The 18,130-nt window shown below is 48.0% G+C and overlaps 1 protein-coding gene across 4 annotated transcripts in view; it reads left to right on the top strand.

The window, feature by feature from the left end:
• Nucleotides 1-18,130, top strand: part of LOC307179784 (small ribosomal subunit protein eS7-like) — a 67,108-nt gene that overhangs the window by 29,135 nt on the left and 19,843 nt on the right. For all 4 annotated transcript variants that reach the window (XR_013825551.1, XR_013825552.1, XM_079909411.1 and 1 more), the window contains exon 2: nt 16,031-16,174. The gene's annotated coding sequence lies outside the window, so the exon portion shown is untranslated. The remainder of the gene's footprint in view (nt 1-16,030; nt 16,175-18,130) is intronic.

Here is an 18,130-nt window from a genome sequence, read left to right as displayed (position 1 = left end):
AAAGTGCTTTGTAACACAGGATGTTCTACAAATACATTGATAATTAGTACCGCGGTTTCCCCGGGGGATGCTCAGAAGTTCCAACCAGGATACATCCCTACTCAGATAACCTCCTTGGAGAAAGTTGTGCCCTTCACATTTAACAGGCAACTTTAAAGCGGAAACACATGACAGTGAGAGGGGACGGGCACAGATGGGCCAGATCAAATTTGGTGGCCGTGAATATTATTGTTCTTGTTATTCAGAATCATAAGCATAAGGCGGCGAAGATAAAGCGTGTTTTGTAGATCTCTAGCTTTTCGGCATGTTTTGGGGGTTGATTAAACTGGGTTTTTTAATAGCAGAACTTCTCAGAGCCTTGAATATGCTCACGAGCATGTGAATTCAAAGGAGGTTTTAGACACAGGGTGTCTCAAGTTCATTTGACCACCAAACCCTCTCCTATTTCCTGGTCCACACTGCCTGGAGGCCCTCCAAGACCCTCAAGAAATATTAGAGTCCACTCTCTGGCCACACTATATTTTAAGAGGAAGATGCCCATTTCCAGGGGAAGCTGGAGGTGACCTGTGGGGCAGGATTCGTGGCAGAAGCCGCAGCAGAGGCCCAGCCACCTAAGGCCGTGAGTGTTCCTCTCTGCTGTAGCCTTGGGGGCTGACCTGAGGGGCTTCTCCTCCTGTTCTTGGCCGAGAACTGCCCTGCTTTCCATCGGCCTCACCCCACGTTACCTTCTCCTTGTTACCAGCGCTGGCTGGTAGCCTCATCCCTAACTCCTGACTATTCCTGTTCCTTGATATTTTTAGCCCTGGCCCAGAGCTTGTTACAAGAACTCAGCAAGCAGGGCCCAAGGCTACATCATGAATATTCTCTCATTGCTGTAACATTGGCTTATGAAATGTGACTATCTTTCCTCACATTTTTAAGTTACTATTTGGTTCTTTTTGGGGGGGCAGGGGGTCTTTTAGGACTCCTTTTGTTCTGTATTCCACCTCGCATAGTTAGTAATTGTTTTGGTTTTGCACGTGTTCTCTAGGGTTTGCTCTGTTTTCCGATCTTTGTGTATTGTCTCGTTTTCATCTCTGATGCTTTGGTTTTCTTTACTTGGGGGCAAGAAGAGACCACAATTTGGTTTTGCTTTCATGGTTAGTATTAATAACGTGATTTTTTTAAGCATGATGTTGTCAGAATTGCATGCACAAAGTGACCTTCTCTGGGGGTCATGGTGAGGACAGCTGCATTGAGCAGGAGAAGTCATCGTCCCCGTTTTATTAGGAACAACTATACTCTCCGGATTTGGCCCTTCGGGGTTGTCCTCCGTGGGTCTCTGCCCCTCTAAAGATGCTCCTGGGTTCTCTTTTTTTAATTATTATTATTATTTTTTGTGGTACGCGGGCCTCTCACTGCTGTGGCCTCTCCCGTTGCGGAGCACAGGCTCCGGACGCGCAGGCTCAGCGGCCATAGCTCACAGGCCCAGGTGCTCCGCGGCATGTGGGATCTTCCCGGACCGGGGCACGAACCCGTGTCCCCTGCATCAGCAGGCGGACTCTCAACCACTGTGCCACCAGGGAAGCCCTGGGTTCTCTTTTCGAAGCAAAGCTGATTTCTGAAACCTCATGATCCATTTCAAAAATTAAACCAGCCCCTCCATTTGAATAAGAAACTGTCCACCAGCTTCAGGCTTTACCTTAATCAGTATTAGTTTTATTCAAGTTGAAAATGTCCTCCTGGGGAGTTTCCTGGTTGCCTAGTGGTTAGGATTCCACGCTTTCACTGTGGAGGCCAGGGTTCGATACCTGGTCGGGGAACCATCCTACATGCCTCATGGTGTGGCCAAAATACAAAATAATAATAATAATAAAATTTTAAAAATTGAAAAATAAAACAAAAAAATGTCCTCCCGGTGCCCTCTCCTTCCACTAAAATTCTTGATTCCTTTTAGAGCCTTATTTTACTCAAAATAATACAATTTCTTCCATTCTCTAACGCTCTAGGCCTATATTTCCATCTGTTTATGGAAGAAACCTCTCTCTGGAGGGCCTATGAGCTTGTCAAATTCAGCCTGTCCCGAGACAAAGAGCACTACCCTCCTCACCCTGCCCCGGCCTTGCTGTTCTTACGCATCTGACAGCCTCTGTGCAGACGAACAAGCTTAGATTTCCCAGGCCTCATGGCATCTTCCTTCTTCCCCATTCCGTCCATCTAATCTGATCTAATTCATATTTTTTTCAGTTCTGAATCAGTAATTCCTCTTGCGTGCATCTCCTTCTCTTCCTCCTTTCTGTCGTTGCCAGCTCTTTTCCGAACAGCTCAGTAACCTCCTTGGTGACCTTTTATAAGAACTGCCCCTCCTCTGAGTCCATCCTCTACTCTGCAGCAAGAAAGGCTTAATCAGCAATGAATACTCCCTGCCCTGCCCCACCTAGACCCCCACACCAGGACCCGGCATCAGGTCCTCAGCAGTAGATTGAGGGGCAGCCGAGGCAGCTCACGCCGTCAGGAGAAGGTTGTCGTCACTGTGTGACTGAACCAAGCTACTCTAACTGCTCCTTCACCTGCTCAGCCCAAACTACAGGGGCCTTCAACAAAGGACACGTGTTCTTGTGGATCTGGGAATCCCTCCAGGCTCTCTCTCTGGGCCGCTTTCCCCACTTTATGTTCTATGCTTCATACCAGGATCTTCCTGCTAGCCTATCCTCCAACTAGTTGTGGCCCAGTAGGACTCTCTGATGAGTTTTGGAGGCTGATTTTTGCCTCACCCCAAATATCATGGTCTGCTAGCCACAGGCAAGCCCTGGGCTTCCCAGTGGCTGGGATGCTGCAAACCAGCTGAGGTCCAGCACCGTGGCCTTCCAGGGGACTCCCAGTGACAATGCCTGACACTGTTAGGTTTGAGCGATGAAGTTCACTGGCAACCTTTTGGAATCCATAACAAAGATTTCTAGTTTGTTCATTCATTGACTAATTTAACAAATGTTTGTATAGAGAGCCTACCAAGTGCCAGATACATTACATAGTGTTGAGGATACAGCACTGAGGGTGCCAGACTAGGTCCCTGGTCATGGAGTCTCTATTCTGGTGCTGGAGGGACAGAGAAATAGATGTGTCAGCTCATACACGGCATCAGTAATTGTCAGTCGTTCCCAAAGTCTGAAGACAAGCTGTACAATATGTAAGTGACTGAGTGGGGAGGACTGTTCTAGACAAGATCCCCAAGGAATTAACCTCTGAGAGTTGACATTTAAGCAAAGATCTGAATGCTAAGAAGGAGCCGACATGCCAGTTTGGGTGGGCAGAGTGTCCTAGAGACAGGGACCAGCAGAAGTGCAAAGTGGGAATGAACTTGGATGAGTCTGAAGAACAGAAAGGAGAACAGTGTGGCCGGGCTTGAGGAGCAGAGAGGTGAGGGAGGAGAGTTGGAGTCAAACGGGAAGACACAGACCGTGGAGTGTGAGGCCTTGGTACGCCTGCCTAGATGTTTGCATTATTCTGTGAGAGCAAAGGGGAGTTATGCTCTGCACACCCAGAAAAGGGGTGATACTAGAGACCACGGTGCCTGAGCATCTACGAAGGTTTCTGCTGATGACACAGGGAGTGGAGACTCCCAAGGGAGTGCCACATTTCTTAGACATCCACAGCCGGGGGTGGTATCTTGATGGGACACCTGGCCCCCGGGGCTGGTGATGAGTTCAAAGACAAAGAAGACCAAATGGACTGAGGAGGGAGCAAGCAGAGACCTACTATTCTTTCAGTAAAGTTCCTGGAGGAAAGGGGGGTGGGGAGGTAGAGAGAGGGTCCTGAGATTCAGGCAGGCTGCAGATGCGAGCTCTAAGGCTGACGCCCCGAGACAGATGCAGGGTTATGGGTTGCAACAGGGGAACCATGTTGGAGAAGCAAAACTACTCACACTTAAGCCTGGCTGGCCCTGCACGTACCCTACTATTCATTCTTAGCTCTGCTCTCCTGCACAGTGGACACCCTGAACCAACACACACAAGTCTGCAAAAATACATGCAAAAATGGCACTCTGATGTTTATGCAGGAGTGTCCAATGTGCTAATAGTATAAATTCCAACTCCAGGCAAAATGATCTCCTTGACTTTTTAATGCCCTGATCAACAGATCTCCCTTGAGAAGGGCCTCCTTCTTTCATGATTGTCCTTTTTCTTGGATAGTTGTTTTACCTTTACTAATATGCAATGGTTAAAAAAAACAGAAAAAGAAAAAAGAAAAAGAAAAAAAGCAACCCTACTAAATAGAGGGCACTTTGAAAGTGCAAGGACCGCTCCGTTCTCTGACGAGCCCTGCAGCCCTGGCCAACAGTGAGGCTTTGGGATAAAGTTAGGCCTGTATGAAGGATGAATGGGCCCAGTCTGTCTCCTGCAGAGCACTGCTGTGCGCATGGGGCCAGAGTCGTCACTTGGCTCATAAGCTTTAATAGAGCGTCTTTCATTCAAAGATCCCAGGACACTTCACAGCTGCTAAAATGATCCTAAGCAAATATTTGTAGCCACACAGTACAGGTGGGTCTACGGAGGCACTGAGAAGAAAAAAGGACTGACCAAAGACCCCAAGAGTCAACTGCAGAGGCAGGACCAGAATCCAGGACCTGAGCCAATTCAGAGCTCCATCTGCAGGACCAGGCCTGGAAAGGACCGTTGGGACTTTGTGACTGAGATGAGACATCAAACAAATTTGAGATCCACAATAACAGCCAGATGTGAGCCCGCTTCGTCCTAATCCTATGCTGTTCAGGCACATGTGCGTGGTGACTTGGTGACCTGCCGTTCTAAGTGGTTGGGAGCGTTAATAATTAAAGCCCTCTAATTAGATAGACAGCATCTGTCAGAGTGAGCACGTGCAGTAGAGTGTGTTCTGTGTTCCTGTCAAATTCACATTATAGCTTCAATTATACTCATTTCCTGTGTGCTGGGGCCAAAAAGGCCAATATACAAAAGCAACCACATGGCCATATTGCCAAGATAAGGGCAGACACGATACAATCCACCTGCGTAGGTTGCAGGCTGGGGTCTGAGTCAGGGGGGCAGAGTGAAGGTGGAGTGCTATGGTCTGAATGTTTGAGTCCACCCCACATTCATATGTTGAAATTCTAACCCCTAAAGCTGATAGTATTAGTAGGTGGGGTTTAGTAGGAGGTGATTAGGTCCTGAGGGTGGAGCCCTCATGAATGGGATTAGTGCCCTTATAAGAGACCCCAGGGAGCTCCCTTGCTCCTTCTGCCATGTGAAGACACAACAGGAAGTCTGTGACCTGGAAGAGGGCCCTCACCCGACATGCTGGCACCGTGACCTTGGACTTCCAGCCTCCAGAACTGTGAGCAAGAAATTTCTGCCATTTATAAGCCACCCAGTCTGTGGTATTTTGTTATAGCCACCCGAACGGACTAAGACAAAGAGTGCACTTTAATAGGGTCCTTCGGGATGGATGCTGCCCCATTCTTGCCACTGCTGACATGAAGACAAAGTTGAGCTAGGGTAGTCAGGTCTCCTTCTCTGAATTGGCTGAGCTGGAGTCGATTAGCTTAATGACAGACAAGGCAGGAAGGATTCGGGAGGAAGGATGGGAAAGAGAGAAAAGAACAAGGTCTCCAAGACTCATGGGGTGCCACCAACAGTACTTCTCACTCCATTTGCTCCACAGAGATTGGTTTGTCTTGGGGCTTCTCCCAAGGGTCAGATCTCGTTCAAGACTTCCCTGGATAACAGGAACTTGGTGGAGCTCCAGAACCCATAGGCAACCTCCAACATGGCCATGTGAAGTCAGGGGCCATTTTGGTACTGAATGGTGGTTACAAATTCAAACTCAAGACACCTCCATTACTAGCTGTGGGATCTCGGGCAAGTCACATCATCTTTTTGTGCCTCATTTTTCTGGGCACAAATAGTATGTGCTTGCCAGGATTCTGAAGGAAGAGGTTGGTAGAGTGAAGCACTGAGAACAGAGCTTGGTCTGCAGCAAGAACCCAACAAATGTCTGCCACTCTTGTTACTGTGATGTAGCAAAATCAGGGTACCCCAGAACTTATTAGATTTCTGGTTTCTCTTCAATGCAGATCCAATTCACTCTTGGGTCCAATTTAACTTACAGGTTACACGTAAGACTTGATTTCCAAATTAAAGGGTTTTAGCCAAAAGACCACATTTATTGGCAGGTGTTGAATGTAGATTAGCTGAAGCTCATACAGAAACACAACACACAAAATCTCATATATATGTATATACCTGTATCATATACATATTTCGTAGATATAAATAACACCTATGTAGACACACACACACGTCATCTCTGGGACTGTGGGTCTAATCTGCTCACACTCCCTATGGGTATTTTTCTTGGGCTGTTCCTTGGGCTCTTTCTTGGGTTGTCTGAGCTGAACCGAGGCGTCCCTTCATCACTGATGTTTTCCTGAGCATCAGCCAGGGCTGGCCCTGGGTACAACTGAGAGGCCAGGTTTGCTTACACAGAGCTGCTCTGCTCTGGCGCCCACCTTCCCAGGCCCACCCAGGATCTATGACCCCAGAACCCCCAGGACACTGGCGGTGGCAGCCTCCCAGCATCAAGTAATCAGCAGGCTCGCAGTGAATCGGGGAGCAAGGGCCAGCCCAGCGGGGAGATCCGTGGCTTGAGGCCATGGTGGGGGGTGGCCAGGGAGAGAGCCAGAGCAGAAGGGGGTGGACCTCAGTGCTAGGATATGTCTCACCAGGTCTTGGGCGATGGAAAAGCATTTTGTATACAAAGAGGACCACCCAAATGTTAAGGGGCGTTATTATATAACTGTTACAACTTTTCATTCTAAGCCACTTGTTCAGTATCTATGCAGCAGGCAACACAGCAGAGAAAGCCCAAGAGCTCTGGGTGTGCACTGCCTCTGTGGCTGACACGTGTGTGGCCTCAGGCAAGTACCACTGTCCCCTCTTCAGACCTGACTTGCCCCTCTGTGAGGTCCCAGGAGAACAGGGTCTTTGAGAAACGGACAGTGACGACGTAAAATGCCTGGCCTATGGCAGACAGAGTGGGAAGGACTATTCTAGACAAGATCCCCAAGGAATTAACCTCTGAGAATTGACGTTTAAGCAAAGATCTTAAATGTCAGTTCGGTCCCCTCTGGTGAAGAGAGAAGGTACTTTTCTCCACATAGCAATGGAACTTCCTAAAACTGGAAAACAAAACTGGCCCCAGGAAGGGCTTCAGTAGTGAATTATTTTCACAGCATCTTTTCTCTCCTTAAAGACCATGCAGAGTGGGACTATCTATTGTGGCGTAGTTCAGACTTCAGCAGGAGTTGCTCACAAAAAGTGGGGTTTGGGGATGTTTTCCATACATGGGGCGCTTTTGTTGACGGTCCTGTCTCCGTGGACTGTGCTTGGCAGGGGGCTCCAGGTGTGTCTTGAAAGGGCAGGAGGAGCTTGCCAGCGAAGCCCAGGGCCCCAGGAGCCTCAGCGCCGGGCTTTGTGTGTCAGCTGGAACGCTTCCTGTGGTGATCAGTGACCACAGAAGACAACCCCACCGGCCAGGGAATGCGGAGGGGTGTCCAGGTACCGTGGGAGCACGGCGCTCAAGCCCACTGGGGACACAGCCAGCGCGCCCATGGCTTCTCACGTGTCCCCTTGCCTGGGCTGCTCCTAAGCCTCCAGCGGGGCTGGTCTTGGAGCTGAGAAGCTCTGTTTGCGAAATCACCTGCACCCTAGAGGCCCGGGCAGGCGTTTGTCGAACGTGGGGATGGGAGTTTGAGGAGATGGCATGGATTTGTTATTCCACGATCCATCTGATTGGCTTCCCTCTACGCCCTGACCTCATTCCGTCCTGCTTCAGTTGCACTAATGACGCCACCTCATGGACAGACCTACTCACTGCAGGTGACGTGGATTTTTTTTTTTTTTTTTTTTTTTCCCTGTCAGTACTGTTCTCTGGGAAAATAAACTCTTCACCTGACATCCACTGCAACCTTCTAGGCCTGTGGGGATGCGAGAGAAGCTGAGGGCTCCACGAGCTTCACCGCCAGAATTTCTGTGTTGGCTGGACACTTCCGGTGGCCATCAGTGACCACAGAAGACAACCCAGGAAAGAGCCCAAGGAACAGCCCAAGAAAATATCCATAGGGAGTGTGAGCAGATTAGACCCACGCTCCCAGAGATTATGTGTGTGTGTATCTACATAGATGTTATTTATATCTACGAAATATGTATGAGATATGAGATACAGGTATATACATTTATATGAGCCTTTTTGTGTTGTGTTTATGTGTGTATGAGCTTCAGCTAATCTATATTCAACGCATCTATTTTCACTTACTTAAAATGTTTAAATAAAGATTTAAATAAAGATTTATTTCTTTGAGTATATAAGGTAAATATTATATATTGATTTCTGGACCATTGCTAGGTCAACCTGGAGATGCTCTTGTATGCCTTTTCCTGTCTTCTCAGATTTCTTCTCTGGCTCCAATGTATTTTTTTTTAAGATTTTTTTTTTAATGAGGACCATTTTTGAAGTCTTTGTTGAATTTGTTACAATATTGCCTCTGTTTTATGTTTTGGTGTTTTGGCCGCGAGGCACGTGAGATCTTAGCTCCCTGACCAGGGATCGAGGCACGTGAGATCTTAGCTCCCTGACCAGGGATCGAGGCACGTGAGATCTTAGCTCCCTGACCAGGGATCGAGGCACGTGGGATCTTAGCTCCCCGACCAGGGATGGAACCCGCACCCCCTGCATTGGAAGGCGAAGTCTTAACCACTGGACCGCCAGGGAAGTCCCATGGTGTACATTTTAAATTGATAAAAATTTCTCAGCTTCTGGGCCTCAGAACACATATCAGTAAAGAAGGCTAGTGGTGGGCATCAATAAGAGGTCTAGGACACCTTGCCCAAGCTGGGCGCCTATAGGTGTTTAATAAACGGCGTGAGTGGAGGTGTGGCTGGTGGGTGGTGAGGCTGTGACTGTTCCTGTGGCGCTGTGGACTCAGAGAGGTCGATGTGCCCAAGGTCAAGGACATTCGGGAAGACTCCACATTCCTGTCGGCCGGAGCAGCCTGGTTAGTATCTCTGCTCTTCTGTGCCGCAGTTAGTTGAGTGAGTTAACTAATCAGAGCCTGGGAGCTTGATTTCTGAGCATCTCTACTGCTGATGATTCTTTGGCATCGTGAAAACACACAGAAGATGGAGAGGAGGGCTTCCCTGGTGGCGCAGTGGTTGGGAGTCCGCCTGCCGATGCAGGGGACACGGGTTCGTGCCCCGGTCCGGGAGGATCCCACAGGCCGTGGAGCGGCTGGGCCCGTGAGCCATGGCCGCTGAGCCTGTGTGTCCGGAGCCTGTGCTCCGCAACAGGAGAGGCCGCAACAGTGAGAGGCCCGCGTACCGCAAAAAAAAAAAAGATGGAGAGGAAAGCCACCTCTGATGTCTGGTTATTTCTCAAAGAACTGAGTGAAACTGGAGGTGGTGAGCCTCTCAGCGTTTCTGGATGTCTCCAGAATTCTCCCCCTTGCACGGGTCCCTTGTACTTGGGATAGTTTGCAGATACCTTAGTAGCGTTTTTATTCTGAGAGTGAAGACAGTGATAAGGACTCTAATTTCCTTCTCTCTCCTCTCCCAGTCTGCACCAGTGAGCTCTGGGAAGAGCTTCGAGAGTAGGATAGAGCAAAAGAAATTTCGTTCAGTTTGCAGTCCTCTCGATCTGGTTAGATGGTGAGAAGTTACCAGGCCAAACACCTTGTACAACATCCCAGCCAGCCCAGGGTAGCACGATTCGGTGTCCTGTGTCTAGAACGCGCAGGACCAAAGGTGTAGGTGAACTTGCCTAACTAAGGCCATGAGTTGACCGTGACTTGGTGTCCTCATCTGTCAAGTGAAGAGGTTGACCTCAGTGATCCTGACATTCCTTTTCAGGGTCAGCGTTCTCTAATCCTCAACTTAAAAACTATAAAAAGTTTGAATTAACTTTGACAATCCTTGTAGGGTTGTTAAAACAATGACACAGAGAATGCAAAACAGCAGAAAATCAAGCAAATATTTATGTTTCGTTCAGAAATTTGGATGGACCACGTGTTATATCAAAATACTGATTGTTTGGCAGAGAACTAAGTGAGTCTGGGGAGATGAATAATTAATGTTAATAGTAGTTTGCGTTCTATGACCCCTAATGGTGGTCAGCTGAGAGAGGACGGAGTATGTGCCCCAGAGATACGCAACCGTTCACTGGTTTGACAATTATCTATTGAGGGTCTGCACGCAGCCCTCACCCTGGGAGAGCAGATGCATTCTGCTCGTGGGGACATCTTAAAATGCAGATTTTGATTCAGTAGGTCTGGAGTGGAGCCCAAGAGTCTGCATTTCTAAAAGGCTCCCAGGTATGTGTGTGCAGTAAAACAGGTGTTCTGTAAGGTTTTCTGCTGGTTGTTGAATGAGGGGTCCAGATTCTACATGCAGTAGAGTTCAAAGGATGGGGACAGTCCAAATGTTAGAAAGGAAGGCATAGCTTTCTTAGAAGAGGAGGGTCCAACAGTCTGAGACTAGAATGCTGCTGTGGTTAAAATGCTTGTGGATAACTGAGAATTAACTGTTTAGGGAAAGGGAGGGAGAGTGAAGTATTTCTACAGGCGGCAGGACCCGAGCATTATGAGGTCTGCGGTGCTATTAAAATGTAGTGGTGCTTCTGAAACACAGAGGCCCTCATCTCGAGGCTCTGGCCTTTCTGTCCTTCGAATTGAGGTTTGCCTTTGACTTAATGGAACAATTTTCTGCTGGAGCCACAACAGCCATTTCATTCCAAGATGGATTGCAATGCGAACCCATCTTTTTCCATTTCATGTCCCAAACCGCAGCACAATTAGTTTCTAAATAAATGTCAACGGCTGCTGGAGGAGGCTCTGACTGGAAGGCTGGAATAACTGTGGGCAACCACAGAGTGTGCTGGCATTGGCTATTCCCCTGTAAGGGCTGGGAGGTTCCGATGCACCATCACGCTTAAACACCCTGGGTTTCCTGAGAGGCATCCACCCTGATGAGACCCTATTGAACATTTCTGAGGCAAAGTAGTTTTGGAGACAGTAAGATGGAGTTTGGAAAGTCAACATATGTTTTAAGGTAAACACAGATCACGTCAGCCAAAAACAGTTGTGCCTGCTTCCGGGAGCTCATGATCCTTTGTCTTGACAGACTCCAATCGCATGTAGAGACGAATCCCCACCAAGCCGCACGCTTTGATGGGAGTGAGGACAGATGTTATGGGTTGAATCGTGTCCCTACCCTTCCAGATTCATACACTGAAGTCCTAACCCCCAGTATCTCAGAATACGACCTTGTTTAGAAATAGGGTCATTGCAGAAGTAATAAGATGGGATCCTAGTGGAGGAGGGTGGACCCCTAATCTAATATGACTGGTATCCTTAAAAAGGGGGAAATTTGGAGACAGACATGCACACAGGGTGAATGTCATGTGAAGATGAAGGTGGAGACTGGGATGATGCTTCTACAAGCCAAGGAACGCCAAGGATGCCAGGCAGACACCAGAAGCTGGGGTGGAGGCACGAGCAGATGCTCCCTCGCAGCCCTCAGCAGGACACAAGCCTGCCCTCACCTTGGCCTCAGGCTTCTAGTCTCTAGAACTGTGAGACAATATGTTTCTGTTGTTTAAGCTGCTCGGTTTGTGGCACCCTGTCACAGCAGCCTTAGGATACTAATACAACAGACTGCTAATGGCATCCATAAAATTAAATAGTCATGTGTATGGTTTTGGGAAAAAATTGTTTCATCTCTGTAAAATGAGGAAGTTGGAGCAAGTGGCTAATGAAATCCCTTGCGTTCTGTGAAGGTGAAGCATTCTGTGATTCTCTGAGATTCTGCTCTATGGATCAACCTAGGACCATCTTGTGGGTAGCACGTGGAAGTGAGGGTTGAGAAACAACGTTCGCATCCACAGGAGGCTGAGGACAGGTGAAGGAGATGGAGCTCAAACAACCAGATAACCAGGCAGAACCTTAATCCTGCGGCACCTCAGATGCTAAACAGAGACGGGACCCTGCCCGGGAAAGCGGGGCCCTGGGAGCAGAGGGCAATCCCCACAGAAAGCTAGGACGACCCCGGCGGGGCTGGCAGTGGCCCCGGGCCCCGGGTGGTCTGGAAGCAGCAGTTAGGAGTCAGGCTGAGACCGCTGGCCTGAGTTTCTGTCCCCCTGAGTGAACAGTTAGCAAAGGACAGGAAGGACCAATTCACAAACCAAGGTAGGCAACCTCATGACTGTTGGGGAATACTTGTTGAAGGAGACCCTTGGTAAGTTGGCAGGTAGGAACCCAGAGTCATCGTAACTCGGGTATGAAAGGAAATGTGACCTCACGTTGTGGTCACCGGCAGGTGGCGTGTAGGCATTTGGGTGATGTGTCCTGTGAACAGCACAGAGCAGGGGCCGTTCCGTGCTCCTCATTACTGATTTCCCTGCCAGTGCCCTGCACATTGTAAACCATCAATTTGTTGCATGAAAGAAGGACAATGAAGTAGGAATTTGTTCCAGGAATATGGGAAACAATTAGCCAGCTTAGTAATTAGGACCATGTTACCCTTGTAGACTTGACTTTAATTAGCTGTTTATTTGAATTAAGTAATTAATTGTTACATTGATTGTATTATTTAGTGCCTGTTGGTGAAGGATAATGTGTATGACCACAAAGGTTAGCTTAGCAATTTGAGAATGAGTGGGAGAAGCAGAGTTAAACTTTCCCATGTTATCAGTCCCCAGATATCAACCAGCTCTCTGAAATGTGCAAAGCGCTGTACTGGGTGCTTGTAATCAAGGTGCAGGGTCACGTATAAAGTGGCCAATGATTATTCTCCAAAATAGAACAGTAAGCAGAATCCCACGTTCACTGCACAGCCTCTCCTTCTCTTGTCTGTTTTTGTACGCGGGCTTTTCCTCTTCCAGAAATGCCCCAGCTTACAAAATCATCCTTCGAGGCTTATCTTTCCAATGACTTTATCCACTGTTTCCTCCAGATCTGCTGAATGGGAATATCCCCTCCTTTGCGTAGCCATCACTCATCACCCGTGCCCTCCAGAGCTCGTACTCTACCTTGTGTTCTAGTTGACAGCTGTTTGTCTCATCCCTGTCACTAACTTATATGTTCCCTGATGTGAGTTGAATAGTGTCCCCTCCCAAATTCATGTCCATCTGGAACCTCAGAATGTGACCTGATGTGCAAATAAGGTCTTTGCAGATGTAATTAGTTAAGGATCTTGAGATGAGATCATCCTCGATTTAAGGGAAGGCCCTACATCCAATGACTGGTGTCTCCGTAAGAGAAAGGAGAGGGAGGTTTGGACATGATGCAGAGCAAGTACAGCCATGGGAAGGCGGAGGCAGAGATCAGCCACAAGCCAAGGAAAGCCAGGAGCCACCAGAAGCCGAAGTGCTCAGAGGCAAGGAAGGCGCCTCCCCTTGGGCTTTTGGAGGAAAAATGGCCCTGCTGACACCTTAATTCCAGATCGCTGGCCTCCAGCACTGTGCGAGAATAAATTTCTGTTACTTAAGCCGCCGAGTTTGTGGTAATTTGTTATGGCAGCCCTAGGGAGTTAATACACCTGAGTATAATGTATGATTTTCCTTTGTATCTTCTCAAACTTGCTCATAAGCACTTGTGAAAATACTACATTTGCAAGTCATTCATCTCAGCTTTTATTGTTTTAAGCCATTGTGACTAAAGAAGCTCTTGTTAAAAAAAAAAGAAGAAAAGGAAAGAAAAGAAAATCAAGGACCAAGCAATGTCCAATGACATTAACTAGTTATGTTTCCCTTGATACGTGTCCTGGGAGGTGCCGTGCCTCTGGCGTGCAAGGTTGCTTGGATCTGGGTGAGAGCAGAAGGCCTGCTTAGTGCAGATATCTATCTGAATGAGGCCCTGACTGCTAGAGGGAGCCCCATCCTCGTAGTGAGAGAGGCCTCCAGGAGAATCTAGATCCACTCTCTGTGGTCAGGGTGAGGCAGAGAGACTCCAGTTTCTGGATGCTTCGCTGGCTCCTCGAAGGGCATGTGAACAAGGCGGGCTTTCCCCAGTAGCCACAGGAGGTACACTCAGGAATTTGGAGCCAAGGATGACCTTATGTCCAGGCAGAATGGACTTTGTCATCATTTGAGTGTATGCACTTAAGAGGTTTCCCCAGAGGGCACAGAATCGACTCCCCCACCCAGCTGTTTCTAGCGCATCAGCACTTTTGGTAGATCTGCTCAGAAACACACTAGTTTTCCAACGGCTGTTGATTTATCAAATAGAACTTACAATAGCTAACATATACTGAATGCCCCTCATGCTAAGAATTGTACTCAGCACCTTACACATATTTGATCATTAGATTCTCATGGCAACACTACAAAGTAGGAATTTAAAGCCCCCTTTTACAGAGGAGGAAACTTGAGCCTAGAGGTAAAATAACTCAAGCAAGGTCACACAGGAGTCAGCTGTGCCTGCCCTCAAGCCCGGTCGGTCATTCTGCCTCCAAAGCCCAGGCTGTTAGTCCAAGCTACGACTGCTGTTCGAAGGACCTTTCTGCCTCGGGAAGGTAGGGGCACTCATGCGGGCCTGGGTCACGGGAGAGGAAGGGAAGACAAAGCAGAGAGCAGCTGCTGAAACCAGCTTCAAGATTTCTTCCACATCTGGTGCCCCCAGGGACACGCAAGGGCTGCTTAAGCAGGGTCATTTAGAAGTTCCAGAGTAGCTGACTGCCTTAGCTGAGCAAGCCCCCAGGCACATGTAACCTTTCTTCCTGCCCTGAGAACGCTTTACACACCCTCTGAGACTTCTGCCCTGGAGCCAGGATGTGACTCCACCTACTTCACTTCGCTGAGCCTTTCCTAGGTGTCCTGGTCAACCAAGAGGATGAGGTTTTGCACTCCGCGGGCTAAATTCTCACTGGAGGGGTACGTGAGAATCCACGTTGGTGAGAACATAGGGAGGCCAGATGCACCCTTCCAGAGCCTCCTGCTTCTGTGTGGTTCCTTCTGATTTAAATGTCCTGTCCTTGTCAGGCTCTTTCCCTCTCGTAACTATTAGTGTGACGGGCATCACATTATTATCCTATTATTAGTCACACACCATGGGCAAATCACTATTTCAATCGGTATTGATTATAAATTATTACGTCAACTGCTCTACAATTCTATAGTAATGTTCATCCTCAGGTCCCTCAAAAATAGGAAAAACAAAAGCCCAGCAAGATTTCAGCCCAGAACCTGCCAGCACAGGGCTATTCCTTTGACATCTTGCTTCAGTGTCATTTCCTGGCGTCGCAAGTTATTTAATGCTTACACGGTGATATCTGATCTTTCTTTCTATTGTCCCCCAGTGGCCACCGGAGCGCTCTCATTCAAACACAAGCTCATGTGAAACCAAAGAGAAGGCAGTTACACTGCAGGGCACCACACAGCTGTGCTTTTAATATTTGCCCAAATGGCTTCCTAGGGTAACAGCAATCACCAAAGCTCTCTGTTTTGAGTAAGCAAACTCCATTTTAATCACAGATGGCACTGAGCATTGTGGCCCTGTAAGCTATTCTAGAGTGGCATTGAAGCATCCCTTCTCAGCCTGGGCATCCCAGTATGGGAATGTGCACTCACCCACTTGGATTACTGGTGTTTCATTGGCAAGGCCTAGGCAGTTGTTCCCAGGGTGGGCTGGGAATGCAGCCATGATGCCATTTATAAAGCAGACCTCAGCTCTCAAGGCAGATAGTAAATGTACTGCTTCCTGCAAAACTGGATTCCATAGCTGGATCTGTGTCTATTGCCTACTGCCACTCTGTCCTCAGTCTGGAGGGTAGCAGTTTGCTCCATCATGGGCATTACCAGGTATTTGGTGGTCCTTATTTAAAAAAGACTGTGCTTTGGGGTTTGAGAGGAGAGCAGGAATAGTCTATCCCTTTAAAAAAAAAAAAAAAAAAAAAAACCTCAGACACCTGGCTCTGTAGCATGTATCCATATCGATGTGTGGAGTGTGGCTGGTTGCATCTCCATCCATACATCTCTTGACTTCTTACAGTGGAGCAATTCACGAGAAGGGAAGAGACTGACGAACCACCTCTCCTATACCAAGTTCCTGTGACATCTTGAGTGTCTACTGCCCGAAAGTGAAGACTTGTTAAGGGCGAAAAGGACAAGCATGGGTGAAGGAAGCGGACCCCAGGTGAGTAGGGCAATGATTCTAAAGCCCAGCCCTGTCCGTGCTATCTGGGGGGTGGGGGTGGGGATTGGCCCTTGGTTGCAGTAGCGGATGGAAGTCCAAGGGGACTGCCCTATGTGTGGTGCACACTCAAGGGAGCACGTGGCTTGGTGAGCCAGCCAGTGCCTCCAGCTCCTCCAGGGGCCGTCTCATAAGCGGCACGCCTCACTGGGTGGTACGATGCATGCCAGCTGATGGAATCACCACCCAGAGTTGGTAAAAGACCAAGATGTCAAGCTGTTAGTGGCCACGTTCCCACTGTCCAATCCAATTAAAATTAGCCTTTATTCTCATACACGGAAACTCAAGAGTGTCCACAGGCGTAGTTCTCATCGTATGACTCAGACACGCAGCGGTCTCTGGGTTCTCCAGCTGACCACAGACTGACTTCTCGGAGGGCAGTGAGACTGGCTCATCATTCTGCATCTTCAAAAGCTTTCATACTCTACGGTTATCCTCGTGGACATGTACATCTGACTTGACATAGGTCATCTTAAAAACAAACGTTCCCTTGACCTACATTCCGGCCCAACCACGGCCCATCTCTCTGCTTCTCCTTAGAGTAAAACTCCTCAAACGTCATGGGTTATCACTGTCTCTAATTTTCTCACCCTCCATTCTCTCCCAACCAGCTTCTTCATTCCCAACTCTCTCAGAGGGGAACTGCTGACCTCCACTTACTTAATCCAGAGGCCAGTTCTCTGCTCCTTCTTACAAAACTTGCCATCAGCTATTGTCACGGTTGACCCCCTCCCTTCTTCTTAAAACTTTTTCTTCTCCAGGGTCCCAGGATACCATGTTTTCTTGGTTTTCATCCTACCTACCATACTGTTGCTTTTTTCCATTCTCTTCTGCCTGACATCTTAATGTTAGATTCCCCTGGCATTGAACCTTCAGAGTTTTCTCTTCTCTTCCCTTTGTTCCTCTCCTCTCCACTCTTTCTCCAGGTAATCTCTTTCAGTCTCATACCATCTATATATTCATGACTTTCAACTCTATCTTTGCAGAGTCCTCATCTTTCCCCTAAGGACGCTGCCTCTATGACATCTCTGCTTGGATGTCTAATAGACACCTCAAATCCAATGTCTTCGCATCCCTCTTTGGAGGGATCTCCCCCAAGATTCTGTTGTGAGGCAAAGGACTCCTTCATCTACCCAGTTCTCAGATCCAAAAGCTAAGAATCGTTTATCTTTGACTCCTTTTTTCAGTTATATCCCACGTTGAATGCCATAGTCCTATTTGCTCTAACTTCAGAATATGTCCCACAATCTAATTACATCTCACCACATCCAAATCATTATCTCCTCCGAGACGGCAGCAAGAACTCCTCTCTCTGGGTGTCCACACTTCCCCTGCTGTACTGCATTCTCTACCTAATGGGCAAAATAACTTCTTAAGCGTGTAAATCTGCATATTGCTCTCTTGCTTAAATCCTGCTAATGGTGTCTAATCATATTACAGAATAAAATTTAAGCCACTTGCCATATATGTAATCTGACCCCTGTCTACATGATCTGACCCCATCCTCCTTGCCTCCATTCTCGGCTTTCTCTCTAAGCTCATTACACTGGCCTTCATTCTAGACCTCAGGCAGCCCTGACTTGCGCCTGTCTCAGGGTCTTTGCACTTGCTGTTCCTTCTGCCTGGAATGCTTTCCCCCCAGACCGTGGCATAATTAACTCTGCGTGGTTCAAGTCTCAGCTTTATTGTCACCTCGTAAGAGAGGATGTCCCCCACCTCGGCTTAAAGCAGCTCCCAAACCTCATCATTCTCTATCTCATTACACTCTTTTCCTGCACGTTGATGAACACTCTCTTCTTGAAATTGTCTTTTTATTTGTTTACACTTATCTTTGTCTCCCCACGCTAGAGCATGTAACAGCCCTCTTGTCTGTCTCGTTCACCGCTATTTCCCTAACTT

The sequence above is a fragment of the Stenella coeruleoalba genome, assembly GCF_951394435.1.
Source record: "Stenella coeruleoalba genome assembly, chromosome: 21".
Taxonomy (NCBI): domain Eukaryota; kingdom Metazoa; phylum Chordata; class Mammalia; order Artiodactyla; family Delphinidae; genus Stenella; species Stenella coeruleoalba.
The sequence above is the reverse complement of the archived record's forward strand: the minus strand, read 5'-3'. Positions and strand labels throughout refer to the sequence as shown.